Raw genomic sequence first — 27,863 nt, forward strand, 5'->3', positions numbered from 1 at the left:
TATCAAAGCAAGCGGCCCATCAACCTAGTGTTCTTTGGTCAATTGCCAATTAAAGGAAATTCATCCGTTAATTCGCCGAAAATGTGAATCAATTCTTAGATGACTAGGAGACTGAGAAGGCACCCTGCCGTTACACCATTGGCCCCGGGCCTACTCATGGTTCATTGTTGTTCTTGCATTAAGATGGCAAGACAACTCAAACTTCAAATTATTAGTATGAAGAATTATGTCCTAAGTGGTTCTTAAATCATAAAGGTTCAGAAATTTGTAGTCTAACAAAGTAGAAAGAAGTCATGTTAAGAATGACTGTTCCAGAATAGAGCATAACCAACCATTTCATCTTTCTAATGTAGGAAAAACCACCAAAACAGTTTTTCAGGGGTCAAAAAGATCTACTATTCTTCTATAAATAGCATTACAAAAGGAACACACAGGATCTCTGGTATGCAGGATGGAGTTATAACTCGTACCATACCAGCAATAAAAAGTCTAAACATTGCTACAGGAGTAGTATACAAAACTAATCTTCCTCTTCGGTGAAGCAACCGGGTGGCTATTAATCGAGGAATTATTAAGCTAAGTTTATATTTCTCAAAAGGAAATGTGATATTGAAGAATATTTTAATTTCTAGTGGACTCACTTATCAGGTTTTTAATAGAAAATATACCTCATTAAAAAGTATCAAATTGTATTATGCACATTTAATGGAAGACAAAAAACCATAGTATTGACCCGAAGACTTGAGACACATGACAAAATATAGTTATTATAAATAAATGATAGCAGACTCACAAAGTTTTTAATAAATAGCACACCATTTCCTTCCCATGTCCAACAAACCTAAGATGGCATACTGTCTTTTATTGGCTGACATCTTAGTCAAGGCACAAAAATCTAACTCAGCCTAGACTTTTTCAGCATACAAGAAAATCAGTCTATTAGCAGGTCCACCATAGAAGTTAGTCCTTTCCTATCATACAATAAACCCAAGTGTCTAAATTCCCTCCAATGATAATTGTTGCCATCTAGGGCAATTTTTGGTGGTTAACAAAGGAAGGAAAGAGAGTGAATAAAAAAATTCCCTTGTTTGAAAGTACCTATAGAAAAAAGGGTGAAAAGAAATCTTGTAAGGAATTCCCTCCTTATTCTCCTCAATTTGGAAGGTCGCAAAAAACTTGTATTTTGAGGGATGCATGATAGAAAATACTTTCCCTCTAGTTGTAGACTCATAAATGGGGAAAACCGCAGCTCAAATGCCTCTCGTTGAAGGCCATAATCCATAACAACTAACAAAAAATTCTCAAGGAAGACTTTAATAACGAACCATAAATTACATTTTTTTCAGTTGTCCCAATATATGACAAGGGAAATTAGAAACTTAAAAGAAAGGAACAAGAGATAGTTCACTTCATTGATTCAACTAATAACACATGAAAATTAGAAAGAACTAGCTATTACCACAATCTAAAAGTTGGGGAAGGGAATGAGAGTGACCTGTAGAAGAGCTTCAAGCTTATTTTCTGCACCAGAAAGCTTTATAAAGTCATGTCGAGCAGATGCAACTTTCTTTTGAAAACTAGAAGTTCTTAAATGAATTTTTCCTTGGAATTCTTCATCAATCAATTTCTGCACAGCCTACAGAATATTATCACGTCAGACATCACAGAATACAGTACAGACAACTTAGTGATTAAAAAGCTAACTCCTATTAGATTATGATTAACATGGTACAAGACAGTCATCATCCAAATCCAGCTTGAGGATTCAAGGGTTACAGAGCTAAGCATAGCCTATAAATCAAAAGTCTTGAATAGGAGGGTAGCTTCAAGTCAGACAACATGCATAGCCAATGAGAAACTAGAAAGATCTCCTGATATGCATGCATTAAAATAAGGCATTTAAGTTAAGTAATTATCAAAATCTAAGCAAGCATTCAAGTCAGACACACACAAAATAATAATATATAATAATAATAATAATAATAATAATAATAACAATAATTTATTATAGGTAGATTTCTGGATCACGCACATGGGATCTCAAAATCACACCTCTGCAATTTTCTTTAAAAACAAATCATGCCCCTACTTCCCAATATCAAAATCACGCACTTACTCCCTCACACACTAAAAAACAGGTTCAGTTTTTTTAGTTCAAAAACAAATTTGGGACTTTTGAACTCAGCTTAATCATTGATCATTTTAAATTAAAAAAACAATAGTTGACCACAAGATATATTGCTTGGGGAATATTATTTTGATTAATCCTTAAACATGTTCTGCATTGTCAAAACCTATTTAGTAAGAAAATGTTAAATACATAGAACTAGAAGTGGAAATCCAGATCAAATCACGGTAATTGTATCATAAGTGATCATGTCATTTGTGTCAATATACAACTATATAAAATAATATACAATTGATTATGTATTTTAAAATAATTTTACATGATTTAAAATTAATTAAACCTCCGAACAATTTTCAGACGATAAAAAGATATTGGATACTAGAATTAGTTTCACTCGGCAAAATATGTCACTCATTTACATATTTGAATCATATCATATCATTTTTGCTTGTCCCTATTGATCATGCTTCAAATCAGTTATATCATGTTAACGAATCATATTTAATATTGATAACACTATATAGGATTTAAATATCTAGTTGTTTGATAATCCTATCAATATATAGGATTTAAATATTGATAACAAATCATATTTACATGATTTAAATATCATGTTAACGAATTAGGGATTAAAAAATTTTGCTCAAAGTCATGTTAGGTGCCCACATAGGATGTTGTCCACAATCACTCATATAAAGGTGTGCAAGATATCACTTCCACACCATGGGCCACTGAGAGGAGTCGGGGCGCCCGGATCATTTTCAAACGCCCTGACTCACTTCTGGGCCCCCTATTCCTCTCAGTTGCCCACAATGGTGTGCACCGTGGATGTGCATAATATCAAAACTTTTTATATATATAAAGCCTTGATATGCTGCTTGTGCATGACACACTCAAAATTCCAAGCGACCGGATCACTCTAGACATGCCACACACTCATCGGACACGAAAGTCGGACACAGGGATCGAGCATTTAAATTTAATTAAAATCTCTTTAATTTGATTAAAATTACTTTAAAATCAGGATCCCTGAACCATATGTGCAGAGTTGCCACTGTTGATATTTCACTTGAAGCATATAGTTACCATTTTGAAGACGATAAAAAGGCCGGGTGAGAAAACTAAATATTTGTTGCATGACAATTTATACTACGAAAAAGCTTGAAAATTCAAGAAATGCAACAGTGAGTTGTAATTCTATCATTGCGCACATGAAAGATAAGTTAGTAACCATTTAACTATATACTTCAGGATTGAAGTTTGATTCCCTATATCCGCTTTGGGGTGAACAAAAAGCTAATAACATAACAAAGCCCAAAAGTTGCTTCAACTAAGATTGCCTACTGTGGTTAGTATGCCTCGGAGGAAATAAAAAACAAAACAAAGCTTGGCGAAAGGAGCATGACCTTTAGTCATCTGAGATATACACAAAATCTGGTGAATTTGGTGGAGTCTTACTCTTGCGTAAACCATTCTGCACCCTCACATTGCTAGATTCATCTTCAAAAGCTCCTAACTCCACATCGTAACAAAGCAACAAAGCATCCTTCATAGATAGAGGTTTCTCATCGTAAGGACCTTCAGCGTGTATTTCAATATTCTTTATTTGAAAGAGCCAAGGGTGTGCTTCATGCGCATCCTTCACAAGTTCAGAGGGTGGCATGCTATGGCAACCCTCCGTGTAAATTACAGAACTATCAACATCTTGATCTCCACCATTTCCACTGGCACCTATCAGAGCTAGAGTCTTCCCATCAGTTGCTGCAGTTTGTGCACTTCGATGCAAAAGACTATCCAGTAATTTCTCCTTTTTCCTCCTTTCTGACCTTTATTTAACAGAGGTTCTGAGCCATCATCTTCCTCAGTTTCATAATAGCCTAATGTTGGAATCATAATTGTGCATCCATTTTCAGAGGTTCCCAGTTTTCTTCTTTTCGAGGGAGTAGAAACATGCTTCCTGTAATTTGATGTTCTTCGACGTTTCAGGACTTTTTTGGCCCCCGTTAGAGCTTCAACGTTTCCAGTGCTCCAAATCTGTTTTGCACCTGACATTCATCCCTATTGAAAGATCTATCTAGAGAAGCTTGAGCTACTTCACTTGAAGATTTGAAATACTTTTTTAAACTATTTTTTTCTTCAGTATATGTGGCTTTCTGCCTTTGTCAGGCAATTTCTGTCTGCGAGCTCCAACCCGAGAGGGCAATCATTTTTTCATGTCCTCCGCCTTGTCATACTTCTCTTCAGCTGAAATATTAAGTAGAATGTTCATAGGAACATTGTTTTGTGAATTATGTTTTACAAAATTTTATTAGACGCAAGGAAAAATTAAAGGAAATGTTAGCATGTATTGTGAAATTAGTTCAATATTAGCATAGTAGCATCCAGATTACCATTAAATATCCCTCTAGAAGTACCAAAGGCAGAATTCAAAGTCGTAATAAAATTATGAGCAATAATATACAAGTTTTATAACCCAAAGCCAAGAAAACGCAAAACCACTAGAAAAGTATACAACAGATGACTCACCATTTGTAGTGTTAAAAACAAAGTTCACTTGAATAAATCAAGAGTTATGGGTTTAAGTAATTAATATGTTAATAGGTTAACAAATCTGACCCGATTTGCTAGCAACCTGACCTGGCTCACCCTTTTAAATACATGCCTTATATTTTTTTCCCTCTCCCCTAACCCTTGAAGACGCTGGCCTCCCCACACCGTCATCTGAACCCTAGCAACTTTGGAGGAGATAGAGGAAGAACCTCATAAACACTTAAGGCCATGCTTTCCCTACGTCTCACTAGTTATCTTCCATAAGCAAAACACCAAGGCAAGGTTCCCTTTCGTTGTTTTTGCATTTACTGTACCATATAGATGATAGTATGATATTTTGATGCGTGTTGCATTTAATTTTGGAATTGATTGTGAAGATTTGACGAAGTTTTACCGATTTTGGTTGAAAAATCTAGATGCTAGAGGGGCTCGAAGTTGCTGCTGTCTGGTAGGGATTGTTCGGGTGAGGGAAGAAGGACAGACGGCGGGGATTTGGGTTTTTCTTTCTGGGTTGTTCGGGTAAAGAAAGAAGGGGGTCGGAGAGGGGGGTTGCGAGGTGAGATATAATGACTGGAGAAGGGTGGATGGGAGGGCAGGGTTAGGATCCTTTTCTCGGCATTTCTATTTTTATTTACCTCCCATCTATTAGCACCTCGAACTCTATTATCATAATTACTAGTAGAATGTTGATGCACGCAAGTTGACTGTTTCTTTTAGCATATTATCATAATTGTTAGTAGGATGATGCACGCAAGTTGACTATTTTAGCATGCAACCAAATCATTTTATTTATTTAGCAATGTCTTCCTATGCATGAAAAGTAATAATGTGATATGTATGTGACAATGTGACGGATCGAGGAATCCGGTTTAAGAAGGGTCCGGTGAATCTTACTAAAACAAAAGAGGTTTGGGAATCTGACTTAAGAAGGGTTCGGTGAATCTTACCAAAACAAAAGAGGTTTGGGAATCCGGCTTAAGAAGGGTTTGGTGAACCTTATTGAAGAAGAGGGGTTTGGGAATCCGGTTTAACAAGGATCCATTGAACCTTACCAACCTAATACTAGGATAAAAATTTGACCAACCGATCAAGGGTTGAAGTATAAAATAACTACATCTGATGAACTGAATTCTTGTAATTTATGAGGAAATTTATGAAACTAATGTCATTGTTTTCCGTTTCTTACATGGTACATTATAAAATAAAGAAAAGAACATTTCTCTTATATGCGAACAGATGTTATTTCTATAAATGGTTGAACTTGTTGTGTCTTTAAACTCACTAGATCCATATGGTGCAGGTAAATGAGGAGACAGAAGGACTTGACGGATGAGCTTTCTTATACCTAGCAGAGCACACTCAAGGGCCTCTTTTATTTGTCTAAGTTTCTACATGTGTTAGGATGTTGAGTCCTAATGTTGGTGTCAAGTTATGTGATTGATAGTCGGTTTAAGTTCCTTTCACTAGTTGGTTGCACTTTCTGCTTTCTTGAAGAATATTTACTATTATCATGCTCAAACATAAATTTATTTTTGGCATGTTGTACTAGTTCTTAGTGCATAATCTTTGAAGTTGGGTTGTTTAATTCGAATCGTTTAAATGTGGGTACTACATGTTTGGTGAAAGAAATGAAAAAGGGGTACTAGGATGTTCCACCATTTGAGTTGATTTTTTTGTAATTAGATTCAAGTGGTTCTGGTGAGATGGAGATCCCAAAAGGCAATTCCTTATTGCTGCAAAATCAAGAGAACAAAGCTTTTTAACTAATTATAGGAGGAAATGTTACTAATTGAAAGAATATCTCAGCAACTGGCTATAAGCAATTTTGCAAAACTAGCCCTTTCCAAAAATATCTGATAAGATGCACACATTGCAAACATAGAATTTAACATAATTGCAATACCTAGTTGGGTTGGCTGCAGACGGTACAAAAATTTGAAGTGACTAACATAATTGCCGAAAAATTTACAAATTTATACTACTCATGGTTCTTGAATACCACCATTATCTTAACCTTCTTGACTAAACTAGATCGATGCATAATTAGAAGAAACTCTAAGGAAATGATTAATGCTGTTAATAATTTGTTTCTCTTTCTCTCTTCTCCTTTCATCATAGAAAAAGGAATTCTATTGATTAAGTTCAAATTTAAAAGACAAACAATCAAAGTTCACTAATAACAAAAGGAATTGAAATTTTTTATAAAAAATTAATAAATTTAACATGGAATAAAAGTAGCAAGGGAACTTTTTGAGAAAAGCAGGATAGATATAGCTAGTTACCTTTCTGTTTAATCAAAAGTGCAGAGGCTCAGGATTTTGGACCTTGAAACATGATAAGTTGTAAACAGTAGGCAGTTTAATCAAAATGGTGATTCCTTTAAGATATATTAGTGTGATCAGAATATTTAGACCTATGAACATCAGTAAATACAAGAGCACATTACCAACATGCTACCTCAAATGTAAAGGGTGAGCTAGAAGGCAAGACTAAAGTGGCTCATCAAACAACCCCAGATGTGATGAAAATAGAAAATATTCACACATTATTTTGGGGCAATCCGAGTAAAAAGCTAGCATATGCTTATATAGTTAGATTCACATCTTGAAATATAAGAACACAAAGTAGGCAATAGGAAGTAGGCCCATTGCCTAGTGCCTAACCAGTAGACAGGCACCTAGGCAGGAGCCTAAACGATCGACATTAAAATAATATCAAAATAGAAAGGAGCAATAAATTAAATTAAACATGACTAATATTAATATATATATGTATGTATTCATAATAAGTGCATCCTTAATCAAACAAATAAGTTTACGACCATACAAAATGTTATAATTATACAAATAAGTTATAGAAGCAATGAAGCATTTCATATTTCACATTGAAACCAATAAAATTATAATGTACAAATTTAATAATTTAATCATAAATCTAAATTGCAAGAAAACACAGCTAGTTTATAATTAGTGACATGGTATGATATAAAACATAGATAAGAAAATTAATGTGAAATGATCAAGCAATTTATAAAAAAAAAAAATTAAAGATGAATTTTTTCCTTAGACCCGTTTGAATCACATAATGCTACAAGAATCATGAATTACAATTATATAATAAATGAGAAAGTAAAATTAAAAAAATAAAATCATACCTAAGCCCAAACTAATATATTACTGCATTTAGAGGCATATGAAGCTATAAATCCCCATGTGTATTATTGATCTCCCAAATACATCAATATCATACCTTGACGCCTTTAAAGTTTAATATAATTTACCTTTTATCTCTATCTATTGCTTCATAGATAAATACCATAGTTAATTGAGTATCATCGTGCACAAGTTGAAGGATTTTATAAGTGGGTGGGGTCACATATATTAGAACTTCATAGATTTCAAAATCAAATCACTCAATACAATATCTTGCATTCTTTTCTTCGAGTGGGCTGCAAGAGAAGTTTTAACCAATGTTTGATATGCAAACCTTGACCTAAGAGTCTTTTTTTCCCCTTTCAAATCTGTCCTTCATGTATGGAATGATCCGGTAAATGTAGTCATAACAGATTTTGCTAGCTTACCACCCTAAGTAAATCTCTTAATTAAATTGAGTACCAATGTATAACGATAAATAAACACAGAAATTCACTTGGCCTTCAAAATGATATCATAAAAGAAAAGAAGATTACTAAATATCTGTAAGAGTATACACTAACCACAATATTTTTTGTTCTTTTTTCTCCCAAGTCTTTCAAACAGCTACAAAATAAGATGCACCTTTTGACACAATGTGAACAATATCTTTTCACCTATCTTATCAGCCAATCATGAAGTAATTGCACAATCCACTTTACATCTTTGATTGCATCTGATGAATCTATAGATCACAAAAAAATTACCAGTTGAACTATTTGCAATAAAAAAATGCAAAAGAACAACCTCTATTACTGATTCATCTGTCAAACTTATAGCATATCATGCCTTTATGTATTCTTCTGTATATTTTAGATTTTCAGCGACAAGATCTTTCTATTTCTTTAAAAAGTAACTTGCGCTTCATGAAAAGGAAGCTTTAAACCATGACTGTATTCTCCCACTAATTTCAACATTTCCATAAACAACATGCACTTCATCAAATTGAATGGTAAAGCATAACCATAGATGCCCCTGCAAATATTTGATTTAAAGACTCTTTTCTTTGTAATTTTTCATTGTTATTTGATGACTTTCCAGTTGATTCAATTCCCTTTAGCACAAAAGCATCAATTTCTTTGACTTCTTGCTTACCACTAGCACTTAACTTTCTTGTTCATTAAATCATTCCCTCACAACATCATAATCTTTTTTCACACGATGGAGAATCTTCAAAAACTAACTTCTGATATCTGAAATTTGACAAGTTGCAACCTTATTTCTCGTTCCGGCATGATAATGTTTCATTTAGATAACACAGACCAATATTAAATTCCATAGACTTGGACTTCTTGCAATGTTCCCATATGACATCAATTATCTTTGATTTGTTTGTTAGTGTCATATCTTCAAAATAGCACAAGATCAGCAATATACAATTGATAATTAAAAAATAAAAATTGAAAAGCATGAAACAGAACCTAAGTTCCTAAATTGCGCTCTTAAGTTTGTCTGTCATCTAGAGTTTTCAAATTGCTTTAATTATGATACAGAAAAATTGATTGCTTTACTTTAATTAAAACATATTTGGAAGTGTTGAAGAGAAAGCATAATTACCACATAGCTTCTCAAGAGTACAAACAATTTCTACTGAAGTTGGAACTTATTTGTTCTAGGATTCTATTTGAAGTTTAGAACCTAATACCTATCAAAAAAAAATTCTTGCGATACTAGTTTCTTCATGAAGTATATTGCGAGAAAAGCAAATTAAAATTTTTAGTATCTAAGTTCTTGTTTGGAACTTGATTACATCTATTAAATTAAATCACTTTTTGATCTTTTTCATAATCTGCAATTTCAAGCATTGACATTGCACAAATGGATATACCATGGTTATTGATATATTATAGAATTACGTTTTGTCACTTGCAAGGTTCAAAATCTTGAGTTGTGTTGAAGTTTCGATCTTTGATGGGAACGATACTATTTCAGTATCGTATTGATGTTTCAATGCATGGTATCGATAATGGATTGACGTTGAAGAAGAATATGAAACATAGAAAGGTGTATGTGCCGAGCAAGTTTAAATCTTGTACCATGTTAGGCAAAACAGTAGAAACATATCATTTTGATAAATTATTGAAACTCGATACCACTCAACACATACAATTTCTTCTCCTTTTGTTTCATCTCCTTCCTCTTTCAACCTCCAATATGTCGTCAACACCATCCAAGCATTAGCACAATACTGGAACAATATCTTTTCGATCAAAGACTGAAACTACAACACGACTCGAGATTTTGAACCTTAGTGTCAAGTGGCATCAAGTTTCAATGATTTACTGGAACGATACGTTTCAACAATCTCACACTGCACGGTATGAGATTTCAAACCATGGTCACTTGTTTTCGTCAAAACAATCAAAAGTGGTTCAACTTCAACCGTGCCTTGTCATAGAACTCTACCAGCAGTAAATTTGTGAATGGAGAGTGGCTCTTGAATATACTTCCAAGTATTTCACATAAAGTTACGGGCTAGTAATCAAATATAAAAAATCAGCATTTAACTAATAGATCATAAATAAGTGAGAACCAGTCTATCTATCTCATCAACATGAATATTTTCAATAAATCAATCACTAATCTTCAAATTTCTGGTTCTGCATCTATTGAGGTATTAGTCATCATTGGAAATGCAGTTAAAGATGTCCTAAAATAAGCATCATTACTCAATTAATGGACTCAAAATGCATGCAAACTCAACTGTAATTCTACTACCCGTTCCTATACCAAGATATGAATGAGCTGTCAAGAGATTGATTTGGAAACAAGTTCTTAGAGGAGTCACTGACTAAAGTTCTGTTCCTGTTTGATGTGATTACATTTCTGCCAAGTTCATACTGCAAGAGAAAATGACAACATCTATCTAACTATGAAGTTCACTGAATCTAGAGTTCAAATTTCAAATTTCAAAAAGAAGTTTGATTCCATGAAAAGTAAAGAAGATTAGTTTACATTCATTTGATGATCTTTAAGATCCTGATGCTCTTGTAATTCATGATCAAACATGATGCTATAGCCTGCTGCTGGTCTCTGAAGTAGATAGAGGGATGAAAAATGATTTTAACAAAGCCACACCAATATCTAAAATAATAGAGCTAACAAACCTGAGGATCCATAACTGAACTGGAATTTATGGAGTTCATAATAGCTTGGAAACTTGAACCGTGATGCTCTATAGATATATGCAAATTAGGCACATGATGTGAGTTACTATATTTAGAAGTAGCATTTAAACATGGGATAGTCTAGTATGTTGCCTGTGATCTCCATTATTGTATTTGATCCACAGGAATGCGTGTATCATCTCATGTAGTAGAGCATTCTTAAGATCACACACAGATTGGGTTCTCAAAAATGGTTCAGACAAGCATATCTCACAGCCCCCACTATAGTACTCACAGTAGCCGATCTAGCTGCATTTATCAATCAAAACTGGTATCAAAATAAATATAATCATGGAATGCCTGAAGGAACAATCATAAAAAATTGATGTCTAGTACGAAAAGAACACTAAACTAGAGAATTTGAAGCGACAACAAAAATAGCAAACTGACAATTAATGTCCAACTATTTGTGGAAGTGTAATCAAGGAGCTTGCCAAGTGTGACGCCTAGTATACCCACAGCATTCAATGCCCTGAGGTAGATACTTGGCATGTAACCATGAAGCATTATGAATTTATGATGCTCTTCCCTTGTAGATAAAGTTTCTGAAAGATGTGAGAAGGAAAATTTTACCCCTTGACTTTCCTTGATGATAATATGAATAATGAGAAAGATGGAAAATGAAATGAAACATCTGAGGATTTTCCTTTTATTTCTCAAACAATGCTTTTCAGTTGAGTTAGCTACACCAAATATTTCTATGTTATTTCTAGGATGCTAGTTGCCTATTTTGCTCATATACAGAAATCTCTTATTCCAAAGCCATGGAAACTCCATACCACATATATTGTAAAGATTTTTGAGCTAGAAATTTTTTACAAATATTCTTCAGGTTTTCCACCCTTTATGACTTTTTGCGTTTATATCTTCTTATCTCTACCAAGGTTCAAAATCTCGATCCATGCCGAGAGTTCGGTCTCAAACCGGAACGATACAGTTTTGGTATTGAATCGTGTCATGTCGATAGGAGGGTGAGGAAAAATTTGGTTAAACCAAACAAATTTTAAAATTCGGTTTGGTTTATTCGGAAATTCAGTTTTTTTTTCTAAAAAATTGGTTAATTCGGTTCAGTTTTCAAATTTCTTATTCCGTTAAACTGAATAGACTAAATTAACCAATTTTTTAGACCAAACTGAATTTTTAGACCTTGTTTTTAAGACTGAAACTAAATTTTATTAAAAAAACAAATTTTATTAAAATAAACTGAATTTTTAAATAAATTCGGTTAATTCGGTCAAAAACCGAATTAACCGATATTTTATCGATTCGGTTTTTTTTAAAAAAAATTGTCAGTTCAATTTATTCGAAAAATAATTGGTTCGGTTAGGTTAATTTAGTTTGATTCAATTTTAACTGAATACTCACCCTTACATATCGATACGGTTTTTGGTATTTTTTTTATTTATATATAGCAATTATTAGATAAATATGTTTATTGTGTATATTTTAAAAATAAGTTGCATATTGATTTTATATAAGTTTTCCATTATTGAACAACTTAATATTGTTCAAAAAAAAATAATCAAATATAATTTTTAAAAGAAAATTAAGCTATCAATAACTCCAATTAAAATTGATACATCATAATATGTTACCTTAATAATCACAAAAGGAGACATTAATTCTTATAACATTCTACTTAGGTCAACTCTATAATTCTTCAACGTCGAGATTAAATATTCATAATTATATAAATTAATACAAAGATGTTATTTTATATATAATAATTATATAAACAAACTATTTATTCATTTAATTAATTATTAATTTAAATAATATCTATATTTAAAATAGTAAGAAAATAGAATATCAATTAAACATTAAAATAGTAAAAAAATTTAAAAAAAATTAAAAAAAAATATTAGAATATAAATTTAATTTATTAGAATTTTTTAGATTTATTTAGAATTCTTTAGAATTTTTAAATAAAATTTAACTAAAAATAATTTCAGAATATCAATTAATAAAATTAATATTTTTAAAAAAATTAAATATATTTTTTACATATTTTATTGAGATAATTTAAGTAGGGTTTATGAAAGCCTCTTCGAAATATAACACTTAGTTAAGAATTATTTGAATGAAATAAATCAAACTTTCAGTTTTGCACAATGCCCATGCCACTCTCGTGCCCGCAAACACGACGACGCTTTTGACGCCGTTGGAAGCGTCGTGAGATGCTTCCAACGGCACCAGAGGCATCCGGTGACGCCCCCGACCTAAAGCTTGACCCGCAACACACACACGCGACGTCGAAATTGAGGAGCATCCTGTGTTGGTTTTGCTCATGTGGGGGAACGATAAAAACCATCCATGTCGCTCGACACGGAATGACATTTCACTCCTTGATCTCTACCATGTGAATATTTTTTCTTTTTATAATATTTAGTTTTAGTAATTTTAAGGATACGTGTCTTGACATTGTTTATGTTTGTAATTTGTGCTTCTTGCATATGGCAGTTAATGTCTCCATCACAAATTTGACTAGGTCACAATGTCACCAATTCATTCTGGAGTCGTAATCCAAGTGTCCTCACATCTGCTTAATGAATTTCATCACTCATTTTTTGCTTCATATTAGAACAACACTCAACAAGTAGAGAATCAAAGAAGAAAATTGATTCAAAATAATTAAATAAAAATGCACGAAAAAGAGAGAGAAAAAAGTCAACAACGTAACAAAAATGAGACAGCATAATTAATTATACAGCTCAAGTCCCAAACAAATAAGACTTTGAAGAAAACAAGAGGCCAAATCAATTAAGCAACGAAGCTAAGTGGAACAAGCTATGTCAGGAGCACTATCAATCAAGGAGAGAGGCAAGTGATTCTAGTTGGCAGTGACAATCATAAACCCTAGTGTTAAAAGACTACAAAAAGTTTTCTTTTACTGGATGCAAGCGTAAAGAAATTAGAATAACTAAAGTCAACGTCACAAACAATGAGGAAGAGGAGCTTGTCGAATACTAGGAGGATCAAGACACGGCACAACAGCTGAGGGAATCATTGAAGTAGAGAGTGTTGTAGTGGGAAAACATTTCGTGGACGTCCAGGCGGAGTTCACCGACAGCCGCATCCACTCCTGTTTCAACTGCCGGTGCGGACGCGACAATCGGCTGGCGACGAGCTTTCGCCTTCGTGGTGGCATTATAGAGGCTCCTGACTCACTCGTCCACTCTTCTACCACCCAACTTTATTATTTAAGCATGCCCCCAGGGAGTAGCGCAAATGGTGGCCGCATGTCTTTGGTATAATAGTCAGGGGTTGATTCTCAGGAACTGACGACCTGTGATTTACCTCATCATGCGCCTAACGCTTGTGTACTTGCATTTACCTCCTCCCATATCCATGAGACCGGTACTAGGGGGTCGTTAATGTAGTGGATCTATATTTTTATTATTATTTAAGCATTCATAAATTTAACAAAAACCTCATATTTATATTTTCCACACTTTACCTTTAATAAGCCCTAGATCTCGTCGAGCCCGTCTGTTACGGCTGCCTTCTCCCAATCACGAAGATCATTGCATCGACTCTGTGAGCTCTTGGTCTCCTCTTCCTAAGTGTTAAACTCCTCGTCAGTGGTCTGTAGGAGGCTCCCCGCGCGTCGACTTGCTTGGCCCAGTCTGCGAGTGTCCATTGATCATCAATCGAAGCCTCCACATTTGTCAACTTGCTTGGGCTCCTTCGCAGTTTGCTCACCCAACCCTAGTAGACACTTGTGAGAATGACATGCCAGTTGAGGACATGGACTTGACAAATTTCCAACCACTTACCCCTTCCGTACGTATTTGTAAGGGTGACATTATAGTCCCCTAGGGACGGATAGTAGTCAGGTGTGTACTATTCAACTGCCCAATGCTAGTAGTCATTCGTGATTTATTTCTTCCGTGTTGACTTAAGGACGGACTGACGAAGACGCTGAGATGAACTAATCATCTTTTATCACATGTAAGGGTAACATCATGATGTTCAAGAACTTGAAGACAGAGGAGGGACCCATCCCTTTGATACCCACCTCATCCTGTTTGCACCTAGTTACCAATACCAATCATTGTATGCCAAGAATAACACCAATGACTACCTTCCCATCTCCTCGGGTACGCCATTTGATCAAGAGCATCTTGAAGTGTAGTAAACATCTTCAAAATTTTAATACATTATGATGGTAAAAGGTGATTCGTTCGCTCTAGTGTCTCCGTCAATCCGTCCCTAAGTCAACAAGGAAAAGATAAATCACGGGTGGCTACTAGCCTGTGGCAGTTAAATAGCATATAGGGAGGGCAGACACCCGACTACTAGCCGAGATTTAACCCCCAGACCTCATGGTGACAACACCACCATGTGCTAGCCAACTGTCCGTTCCGAGGGGACTAATAGAAGAAGAGGGGGAGGTGAGCGACATAGAGTTATGCAAATTTAAGCAGCAAGACACCAAGGGGACGAAGGAAAAGAGAGGCTTATTCGATCAAAACCTCGGAGAAGAATCTGGCGAGGACGTGAGTCGACTAGGCGACGCAATGAAGTGACTTAGCACTGCTGAGACTATTAGAGGTCCCGTCCGTCCACTTCACCTTGAGGACATTTCACTACATCAACTCTTGACAATCGACCTAGATTGCTATCGAACCCCTGAATGACATAATCACATATTAAAAAAATAAACAAAAAATAAAAAAAATTCAAAACACTATATATATATATATATATTTTAAATATTTAATATATATATTATATTGCCTAGGCGGTTGAGACGCAACTAAGACAGTAGACACTCACTCCACCACCATCATTTACAAATTCATTTGCAGACGCCTTACTCGACCCAAGGTAAATCTCAATGCTGAGAACCTAAAATGTAACTACCTTTATAAAAAAATTTAAAAACAAACGTCAGCTAGCATCATGTTTATGCATCTTACAAGTCTCCTCGAGAAGGTCTAGTAGCTAGCGCATGAGGTGTTGCCACCATAAAGTCTGGGGTTCGAATCTCGGCATATCCGAGGTAAATACCTCCCTCGTGTGCTAGTCATTATTCCAAAGCCTAGTAGCCGCCCGTGATTTACCTCCTCCGTGTTGGCCCTGGAACAGGTTGACGGGGGCGCTGGGGGCGAGCGTAGTCACCTTTTACCACCATATTTGTCACATTTTACCACCATGTTTGTCACATTTTACCGCCATGTTTAATGTAGATAAAAAATCTGAAACACACAGAGGCCAAGGGTTACTTGTTCAATTTCATTAAATTTCTTTTTGAGTTCATCTTCAAGAGCAACACCATTCAGAACAGGTTCCTTGATTTGAGCTGCAAAAGAAATGAACATGCTAAAGGGAAGAAGGAATCATCTGGAAGCTAACATTATCTAACTTGGAAATTCGTGTATAATGCAACAGTTCAGAAAAATTGACTAAATAAACAAAGAGAACATTTTACAGAAAACAACAGTAAAGTGGTGTATCTAACTGAAGATTTCTATGACAAGCAAGAAAATCCATTGATCTACAAGATAGACATGATTGAAGCAACAGTAAACTTAACTTTCTCTGGCTGTTTAGGCAATTGCAACATGGTTTTGTCTTAGAAGAAAAATGTAGAACAACCAACTAGAAAGTATAAGGAAAATTTAATTAACACCATGATATCTTTCACAGTATCAATGCGATCGAATTCAACATTTTGAGTGTGATAACAACATATAGATTCCTACTATCTCTAGTTCTCCAAACAAATTTTACAAGTAGGACTCTGAGATAAAAGAAGAAAAAACAGTAGCAAAAAAACAATTGTAAACAATAAGTAAGAAAGGATCTCATGAAAAACACAATAACAAAGTATTTTCTTCGTAATCACAACTAGATCTACATATTCAGATAGCATTGATCATGCTGAAAACCCTAGATTAACAAACCCATAAGCAGACTCCAAACAAACAACAAAAAGGAAGCAAATGCAGATGATACAATCTTACGATCGATCCAAGTGTAACAGATAAATAGGAGAAAAATCGTACGAGTCACCTCAGGAGCTCAAGGATTCCAAGGCGGACATGCTTTGGCTCGATGGTGTCGAAGAGAGGGAACGCAAAATCTTTGAGGAGAGGATTAGAATCGAGGTTCTCGTCGAAGGCGGTGGCGGAGCAACGGATGGGGATGTTAGATTTGCCGCGGCAGTCGAGGCAGAAGGAGAAAGAAGCTTACCAGAGAGGACAAGGGAAGGATTTCAATGGACGATGAGGTTTGGAGGCGGCGTCGGTGATAGGGAATGAAGGAAGCCGGAAGAGGGGGAGGAATCCGGAAGGCGGAGGTGATGGAATCGTCTCATTCTCACTGCTCGATGACGCTGTTCTCTTACTGCAGTCGATCGATTATTTCAATTTGTACATCGAGGTTCCACTTTGATGTCTAAGAATACTAGAACATGGTTCGCAGTCAGAGAGGCTACTGAATTTCGTTTCCGTCTTTGGGATGTTAAATCTAGTAATCTAACCTTTGGTAGTTTAAGAATATACCCATTTTTAGTGTGTACAAAGTCATAGAGCTATCAAATTCAGTAGGAGTGAAGAGCTAGGTTATTAATTACATTACACAATTAGGGGAAGTTTGTTCTCAATTTGATTCATTTTTTACATGTTGTTATAGATCATTTGAGATCTTTCAAAATGATTTTGAGAGAGGTTCTTGTTTTATCAGGTTTAAAAATAAACACAACAAAAATTAGATTGAGTCTGTTGATCTTATTGAGTCAAAATAGCCTAAGAAATTATTATAACAATCTTCAAAATTTGTTTGTGGATTCGATGATGCTTTCGGATTGCAAATGTATTTGTAGTTAGAATTTGGTGGATTTTGTATTAATAATTTGATACTGATTCTTTCTTGTATTCATTTCTGATTGCTCAATCAGAGTCTTAGTTGGAAATAATCAAATATCACATGAACATTATCTTCATCATTATTTTAGTCCTAACTATTTGGAGTCAATTATCTGAATCTTAATCCCTCCTTTATACTCTATACAGCACTAACAATAAAACATTGGTGTGGATTATTTCCCTCTGATTCCCTCAAAAGTAAGACAATCTTTGTATTGGAGCATCACGCCATTGCCAAATGTCAGTTGAAATTCTATTTATCTATTGTTGTTTAAGTCATGTGAAAATGTTCAAAAAGTTTATCTCTCTAGTTGGACAACATGAATTTGATTAGAAATATTGATGTGAAAAAAGTTGAGGAAGATATAGTAATGCTTAATTTAAAAAAAAAATTGGAGTACAAAGTGCTATTTATTTAAATAGTGATATTAATACAAGTCGAGTTCACATAAAAGATCAATGTTACCTTATCCAAATAATTGGGAAACTATTTTTTTTATTTATTTATTATGATTTTTATTGATTTGCCGGTCAGTTATACATGGTAATTCTCAATCCTTTTCGAGGAAAAACTATTATCAACTTCTTAACGTAGATAGATGTTTTCTATGCTATAAGTTTGTTTAGAGCCAATTTTTTCTGTAAGAAAGGTTTATAATTGAGTATCGGTAAGGAATTCTAAGGATTTGTTTGAAGAGAAAAAATAAATCAAAATTTCATTTCTTATTTGCAGCATCACGAGACTTGGATATATTTGATATTATATTGTAGGCCTCGTATTTGTGATTTCAGAAAATTCTCAAACACAAACCTGACTGAATTGCTAGGATTTTTTGTTATTCAATGTTATATGAAAAATGAACTCTAATTCTCACTTGCTTTTCTATTAAACATTCTAGTATAATATTGAAAATAGAATTCTAATTCCAACTATTATAGTTTCAATTGGGACATTTGTTGGTTCATGTTTTATGTGTCAAATATTTATTTTCGGTTTTGTTAACATATATGCTTTGAGGATATGCATAACTATGTAGAAAGGTGTTGTAGTTTAGTTTATAAGTTTATCAGCCATGCAGAATGGCCGGTTATCATTTTGGGTCAAAAGGGGACCTTAGTGTTGGTAAACTTTATTAGAAACTAGAACGAAGGTAACATGTACAAACCTAAGTGGAATGATGAATCACTATAGGATAGAAAGTGCATAAGCAATGGACAAATAAGTTAGTGTTCCTTGGCCTCTATATATATATAGGCGTCGATGGTCGGCATGCAAGGAGTGGCACGACAATTGCGCGTGTGGCGATGGCGAGCACCGGGAGAAACAAAGACGGGAGAGCACGCAATTGAGATGAACAATAGCGAAGGGGATATTAAATAAAAAATTTAGATTTAGAAAATTAAACTTACGGAAATTGATTCAATTAACTTCTAGCTTAAATTTGATAGCTGAAACAAACTTTTCTTAACCTAATTGAATTATCCCAATAAAATATTTATAAATTCATTTTAAATTTTGAAAAATGCTATATAAATTTATTTATTTATTAATTATATGATTGTTATTTTTCTAAATAAATTCAATATTATCAAACTTTAATAATTTTAATCCTTATTATTCTCTCTCTCTATATATATATATACTTTATTTATTTATTTTGTATATTACATCCTCAGCCTTTGACGTTACCCAGATTCGGACCTACCCAACTCTCGTGCGAAAGGAAGTTTTGATGAGAGATTTATTACGATGACACAGACCCTTGATGAATTTGTCAGACTGGTTGTAAAATTAATTAAAGGTACTCACTATTTTTTTTTTTGTTGGAATATTAACGATTCCATGTTTGATTCATCGTGAATTTCTATCTTTGGAATATTAGGTCCTTTCAATGTAATCTGGAAAGGAGAAACCCTAATGCAGTTTGATCTAATAAATGTAAAACAACTGGATGGACTTTATCGAAGGTATGATGAATACTTTCAATGTAAGGTTATTTTAGGCTATTCTTTTGAACAGATCTTAGTCTTTTTTTTTTTTCTTATTCTCTAAGTCTTTACTATTATGCAGGCGAACGAGTTGATTAATGTAGTTTCCAATCTAACTTCTATAGGTATGATATTAAAAAATTTAATAATAAAGAAAAGTGGAGAAATTTTTTTATATTCTATTTGAGATAATTACACATATATATACAAACATAATAGTTAAAATATATTCTAAAATTAGAAAAGAAAATTTCTATCCTAATTTATTCTCTTCATCTCTAATATATTAGACAGTGTTTTAAATGACAGTCAAAGTGGCAGCCTAGGTGAGAGGCGGACATCAACCGCACTATCTTTGCTTGAGATAGCGCTTTAGGCAGTAACTCACCTCCTTCCGCCATCCTGATACGGTGACGAAAGAAAGTGAGTTACCACTTAAAGCACTGCCTCATGCAAAGGCGGTGTGGTTAATGACCACCTCCCACATAGGTGCTCACCTCAACCGTTATTTAAAATACTGTCTAATATATTAGAGATTAAGACAATCAATTCGGATAGAAATTTTCTTTTCTAATTTTAGAATATATTTTAACTATTATGTTTGTATATATATGTGTAATTATCTCAAACAGAATATAAAAAAATTTCTCCACTTTTCTTTATTATTAAATTTTTTAATATCATACCTATAGGAGTTAGATTGGAAACTACATTAATCAACTCGTTCGCCTGCATAATAGTAAAGACTCAGAGAATAAGAATATAAAAAAAAACTAAGATATGTTCAAAAGAATAGCCTAGAATAGCTTTACGTTGAAAGTATTCATCATACCTTCGATAAAAGTCCATCTAGTTATTTTACATTTATTGGATCAAACTGCATTAGGGTTTTTCCTTTCCAGATGACATTGAAAGGACCTAATATTCCAAAGATAGAAATTCACGACGAATCAAACATGGAATCGTTAATATTCCAACAAAAAAAAATAGTGAGTACCTTTAATTAATTTTACAACCAGTCTGACAAATTCATCAAGGGTCTGTGTCATCGTAATAAATCTCTCGTCGAAACTTCCTTTCGCACAAGAGTTGGGTAGGTCCGAATCTGGGTAACGTCAAAGACTGAGGATGTAATATACAAAATAAATAAATAAAGTATATATATAGAGAGAGAGAATAATAAGGATTAAAATTATTAAAGTTTGATAATATTGAATTTATTTAGAAAAATAACAATCATATAATTAATAAATAAATAAATTTATATAGCATTTTTCAAAATTTAAAATGAATTTATAAATATTTTACTAGGATAATTCAATTAGGTTAAGAAAAGTTTGTTTCGGCTATCAAATTTAAGCTAGAAGTTAATTGAATCAATTTCCGTAAGTTTAATTTTCTAAATCTAAATTTTTTATTTAATATCCCCTCCGCTATTGTTCATCTCAATCGCATGCTCTCCCGTCTTTGTTCCTCTCGGTGCTCGCCATCGCCATACACGCAATTGTCGTGCCACTCCTTACATGCCGACCATCAACGCCTATATATATAGGCCAAGGAACACTAAATTATTTGTCCATTGCTTATGTATTTTCTATCCTATAGTGGTTCATCATTCCACTTAGGTTTGTACATGTTACCTTCGTTCTAGTTCCTAATAAAGTTTACCAACACTAAGGTCCCCTTTTGACCCAAAATGATAACCATTTTGCATGGCTGATAACCTTATAAACTAAACTACAACACCTTTCCACGTAGTTATGCATATCCTCAAAGCATATATGTTAACAAAATCGAAAAAAAATATTTGACACATAAAACATGAACTAACAAATGTCCCAATTGAAACCATGATAGTTGGAATTAGAATTCTATTTTCAATATTATACTAGAATGTTTAATAGAAAAGCAAGTGAGAATTAGAGTTCATTTTTCATATAATATTGAATAACAAAAAATCCTAATAAATCAGTCAGGTTTGTGTTTGAGAATTTTCTGAAATCATAAATACGAGGACTACAATATAATATCAAATATATCGAAGTCCCGTGATGCTGCAAATAAGAAATGAAATTTTTGATTTACTTTTTCTCTTCAAACAAACCTTAGAATTCCTTACTGATACTCAATTATAAATCTTTCTTACAAAAAAAATTGGCTCTGAACAAACTTATAGCATAGAAAACATCTATCTACGTTAAATAGTTGATAACAGTTTTTCCTCGAAAAGGATTGAGAATTACCATGTTTAACTGACCAACAAATCAATAAAAAGCACAACTAATCAATAAAAAAATAGTTTCCCAATTATTTGGATAAGGTAACATTGATCTTTTATGTGAACTCTACTTATATCAATATCACTAGTCAAATAAATAACACTTTGCACTCCATTTTTTTTTAAATTAAACATTGCTATATCTTCCTCAACTTTTTGCACATCAATATTTCTAATCAAATTCATGTTGTCCAACTAGAGAGATAAACTTTTTGAATATTTTCACATGACTTAAAAGCAATAGATAAATAGAATTTCAACCGACATTTGGCAATGGCGTGAAGCTCCAATACAAAGATTGTCTTACCTTTGAGGGAATCAGAGGGGAAGAATCCACACCAATGTTTTATTGTTAGTGCTATATAGAGTATAAAGGAGGGATTAAGATTCAGATAATTGACTCCAAATAGTTGGGACTAAAATAATAATGAAATAATGTTCATGTGATATTTGATTATTTCCAAACAACTAAGTCTCTGATTGAGCAATCAGAAATGAATACAAGAAAGAATCAGTATCAAATTATTAATACAAAATCCACCAAATTCTAACTACAACTACATTTGCAACCCGAAGCATCACCGAATCCACAAACGAATTCTAAAGATTGTTATAATAACTTCCTTGACTATTTTGACTCAATAAGATTAACAGACTCAATCTAATTTATGTTGTGTTTACCTATTAAACCTGATAAAATAAGAACCTCGCTCAAAATCATTTTAAAAGATTTCAAATGACCTATAACAACATGCCAAAAATGAATTAAGGTGAGAACAGAATTTCCCTAATTGTGTAATGCAATTAATAACCTAGCTCAAGTCCGCTTCCACTGAATTTAATAGCTCTATGACTTCACACATACTAAAAATGGGTCTATTCCTAAACTACCAAGGGCTAGATTACTAGATTCAATATTTAATAGACGGAAACAAAATTCAGTAGCCCCTCTGATTATGAACCATATTCTAACATTCTTACGAAATCAAAGTGAAATCTCGATGTACAAACTGAAATAAGAGATTAACTACTGTAAGAATGTGATCGAGCAGTGAGAATGCGACGATTCCATATTTACCACTCTAAAGATAAAGTGATCCATGAAAAACAATGAAAAGGAGGGAGCGATCGAAATGCTGCTTGCCTGAGATAGATCGGAGGTGGAAGAAGTCGAACTGGTTGCGATCTACGAGGAAACGATGACGCATCAGAAAAGAGAGGAGGAGTAAGCGAAAGCAGGTGACCAAGGTGGAGGGCGGCGGAGGACGAAGAAAATGTGGTATTAGTCTGAGGCATACACGGACGCGTATTGGCCCAAATGCCCAATCGACGTGCAAATCGAATCCTGGTCCGGTTTGGCATGGCTCGGCCGTTACGGAACGCGACTCTGTTCCGCTTCCTCTTCATATCCACTGTGATGCTCCTCGCTTCGATCACTCGCTCCCTCCCCCTCCGCCACCTTCCGCCTTCCTTCATTCCCTAACACCGGCGCCGCCTCCTCTCTCCTCGCTTCGAAATCCTTCCCTTGTCCTCTCTTACGCTTCTTTCTCAACCGCTGCCGCAAATCTACCATCCCCGTCCGCTGCTCCGCCGCCCCCATAGAACCTAGATTCTAATCCCCTCCTCGAAGATTCGCTTTCCCTTTCTCCAATTTATCTGTCGCACCTGAATGATCGTTGGACTGTATCACCTGCATTTGCTTCCTTTTTATTATTTGCTTGGCATCTGTTTAGAGCATCCTGGATGTATTAATGGGGTATTATTACACCTTTTTATACCATTATGGAGTGTTCACCTGAATACGTTCCAAACGTGGGGTGGGACAGCTATTTTTTTAAAAAATTTATTTATAAAACGATTATAAATTTTAATATTATATTTTAAAAATAGTAAAATTAGTATTAAAAATAATAATAATAATTTTAATATTTTAAAATATATTTATTTAATATGATATAATTTTAAAAAAATTGAGTTAACTATGACTTATATATAATAAGTGTTAATATTAAAAAAAATATGGATGAAAGAAATATATTATTATAATGAATATGGTGGATGTTATAATAAAAATGGACTATGAATATCCTTATAAATTTGTTAATATAAGATTTTCAGCATGATCATACGATCTGAATGTTACAGGATGCGGATCTGGTGGAGTTGGAGAGAACGATGAAGTCGACGTGGTCCAAACTGATGGAACCGTTAGAAAAAATTGTGGATCGGTTGCAAGCGATTTCGAGCGTCGCCAACCATTTGAAGTCCGTAAGGATTCACGGAGCTTCGATATGCTATTGAGGAAGTCCATGTCCGTTTCATCTTCGACACTATCATCTCTGTCTAATTCTACATACTTGTGCTTCTATCCCACTTTACAAAATTAGATTTTTTTCCCCTACAGATCTAGTTGTGATTACGAAGAAAATACTTTGTTATCGTATTTTTCATGAGATCCTTTCTTACTTAATGTTTACAATTTTTATTTTTTTTTGCTACTGTTTTTTTTTTTGTAAAATTTGTTTGGACTAGAGATAGTAGGAATCTATATGTTGTTATAACACTCAAAATGTTGAATTCGATCGATTTGATACTGTGAAATTATATCATGGTGTTAATTAAATTTTCCTTATATTTTTTAGTTAGTTGTTCTACATTTTTCTTCTAAGACAAAATCATGTTGCAATTGCTTAAACAGCCAGAGAAAGTTAAGTTTCAGCTTAATTGGGACAAAGTATATATACGATGCATTCAAGGATATTCAGAATTCATCATCATGGTCGAACCTTAGCAACTGTTTGGGAGGAAAAAGAAAAGTGTCAAAAATGGGAATCCACTAAAAACCTTTCTTGAAACCATCGGAAAAAAAAAAAATCAAATACCAGGAAGAAGAAAAGTGTATCAGCCGTTCATTTTTCTTTTACAAGTACATAAAGAAAATGCACAATAAAAATTTATTACGAACACTTGGAAGAGCTCATGGGTTGGTGTTAGTTTGCTAGCAACGATCAAATGTCGTGGAGTAGTAGCATAGCAGCAGTCTAGTAGATGTGGTCAAAGGAGTTGAAGGATTTTAGAAGCTTCAGAAAATGAGTTGTCTCTATTCTGTTGGATGAACACATCTTTTAAGGAGTGTTGAGGGTGCCTCTAACTCCATTCGAGGCGCTTTCAACCTTGAGTATGATCCCCAAAGCTTCAAACTTGATAACCTTCACCATCTTCGATTTCTATCTGTGCAAGGACACCTCCAAGTACTCTAAGGTGCCTCCAATGAGGTGCCTCCAATGCGCCTCTGAGGTGCCTCCAGGGCACCTCTGCGCCATAAAATCTTGTCCGCGAACTTTATCTCCTCGAGGGCACCTTTAAGTGCTTTGAGGCGCCTCCGTGCCAAGCTTCAAGGCGCCTGCGCCACACGGAAGGCGCCTCCACGACTTTCTGTGCAGAATCTTCAACCAAGGTGTCTCCAAAGCATAGGAGGTGCCTCATATCACTATTCATTTGAGGCTTTAAATACATTAGTCCAAATAACAAACTATATTATGCAAAACAGAGTTAGCACAAGATTTATGAATTAGATCTTGTATTCCCCAAACTAGGATTTATACATGGTCTCAGCTTAGACTTCCAAAATGGCTTTAAAATAGAATGCACTTATAATCTCATCAGGACTCATCCTCACTGGATCACTCTCCTCTAGTGACTTACCTGCACTTATTATTTTCAGTCACTTGACTTGTTTCTTGACCCACTAGGTCTTCCTACTAATTGTCAGGCTCATAGACCCAACTGGACTTAGCCAGCTGTCAGGTCCTGCAGACTTAGTTAGACTTCCTGCTAGATATCAGATCACTCCTTGACCTATCTGGACTTTGTGTCATTTATCAGGTCTTCAAACCTAACTGGGTTTCAGCCTTGTGTCAAGTCCTCTAGACCCTTCAATTTTCTGTACACTTGGTAAAAAAGTTAGACCAGCATAATACCTAACTTTAATCCATTTGTCATTCGTCAGAACCTAAGTTTGACCATCGGTCCTTAGAACCTTGAGAACTAGAGGTGGTGAATAGCTTGCTTCGCTTCTTTGATATATTTTGAATGACAGTGGAAATTTGAAGTAAAACACACAAACTGCTAACTCCTCCTATTTTACTTGGTATCTATCTCCTTTAGATGACTAATCCAAGGATGGTCCACTTCTCACTCAGAGCTTCCACTATGAATTCTCTCCTTTTAGGAAACTTTACGAAGGCGGAGAAGTCTCTACAAACTCATTCTTATAAGAACATGACAAGAAACAAGAAAGCAGAGACAAATACAATTGAAAATGACTTTACAATCAAAATCTTGCTTGTTTAATCTCTGGTTGCTCGGAATTGTCTCTTATTGACTTAGAAATGCACTACACTTCGCTTAAGAATCTCTAAGAACCGGTTGTTTCAAATCTCAATGAAATCCCCTATTTTAGGGTTGCTTTCGGGCTGACAGACGCCTCCCAATCGATTAACATGACCCTCAATCAATTGTCATGTCAAATCTGACCGTTCAAATCTATAGAATAACTCTATTTTAACTGACCAATCGATCAGTGAGTCATATCAATCGATTGTCTAATTGATTGCCTCGATCAATTTCGAAGTCATATGTTCTCTTGAGAAAGTACTATCAATTGATTATCCCAATTGATTGACAAGACTAAATATATTAGGATAATTGATTCGATAGACTTCTGTTTCCTCCTAAAACTTCTGTCAATAAATTACCTTAATTGATTGCCTTAAACCCAATTGATTGCTTCAATCGATTCAGGACCCTGCTGTGCTCCTGACATAAGTTCTCAATCAATCAATTGTCCAACCCTAAACTTAAAATTCTGGATTTAGGGTTTTCCAATCGATTGGTACCTCTCTCCAATCAATTAATAACCTTGAATTTAGTCTTTCCAATATAAATTCGCATCTTACTTGATATTCAGTTGACTTAAACCTATCGGGATTTACTTATTACCTAGCATATGGTCAACTTTGGCCTCCCAGAGCTTCCTCACTTATGCCAAGTGTCCGATTTTCCTTGATCCACATGAATTTTCCACTTGCTACTTTTGTTGGACTTCCGATCACCAAGTGTTCAGTCCTCCTTGATCCACTTGGATTTTTTTCTTGACAACTTCCCATTAGATTTTCGATCACCAAGTGTTCAATCCTCTTTGACCCACTTAGACTTTTTCCTCTTGCCAACTTTCCATTGGACTTCCAATCATCAAGTGTCCGGTTCTTTTTTATCCACTTAGACTTTTTTCTTTTTACCAACTTTCCGTTGGACTTCTCAAATCAAGTATCCGATCTTCCTTGACCTAATTGGCTTCTCTCTAACATATTATCAAATGTCAAATATCAAAATCTAAGTTTGAGCTAACCCGACCTTAGTCAACCTCGACTCAAAGTTGATTGCACCAACAAGTATTACTCTCCTGTGGCATTAAAATTATTAACATTCATGAACGACGTAGTATGGTTATATGAGATACCTAGCTAGTAGTTAAAAGTAAAATATAAAACTATTATATAATGAGATGGTCTAGCATTTTTAACTTAGATGATAAACCTATTTTATTATTAGATCAAATTAACTATCAGTGAGATGGGCAGCTATCATGAATTATATCCATCAAAATGACATTGAAGATTAAACATC

The 27,863-nt window shown here is 34.3% G+C and overlaps 1 protein-coding gene across 7 annotated transcripts in view; it reads right to left on the reverse strand.

Moving 5' to 3' along the window:
* LOC122009272 (nudix hydrolase 2-like) overlaps window positions 1-11,046 on the reverse strand; it is a 49,181-nt gene extending 38,135 nt beyond the window's left edge. The window contains exons 1-5 of one of the 7 annotated variants that reach the window (XM_042565369.1): window positions 10,977-11,046; window positions 10,825-10,902; window positions 8,394-8,554; window positions 3,535-4,372; window positions 1,496-1,636 (exon numbers count right to left, since the gene is read on the reverse strand). The gene's annotated coding sequence lies outside the window, so the exon portion shown is untranslated. Of the gene's footprint in view, window positions 1-1,495; window positions 1,637-3,534; window positions 4,373-6,960; window positions 8,361-8,393; window positions 10,797-10,824; window positions 10,903-10,976 lie in introns of those variants that run through there. The other 6 variants (XM_042565375.1, XM_042565371.1, XM_042565372.1 and 3 more) reach the window with 6 other exon arrangements.
* Between the last annotated feature and the right edge of the window lie 16,817 nt (window positions 11,047-27,863).

The sequence above is a fragment of the Zingiber officinale genome, chromosome 8A (genome assembly GCF_018446385.1).
Source record: "Zingiber officinale cultivar Zhangliang chromosome 8A, Zo_v1.1, whole genome shotgun sequence".
Taxonomy (NCBI): domain Eukaryota; kingdom Viridiplantae; phylum Streptophyta; class Magnoliopsida; order Zingiberales; family Zingiberaceae; genus Zingiber; species Zingiber officinale.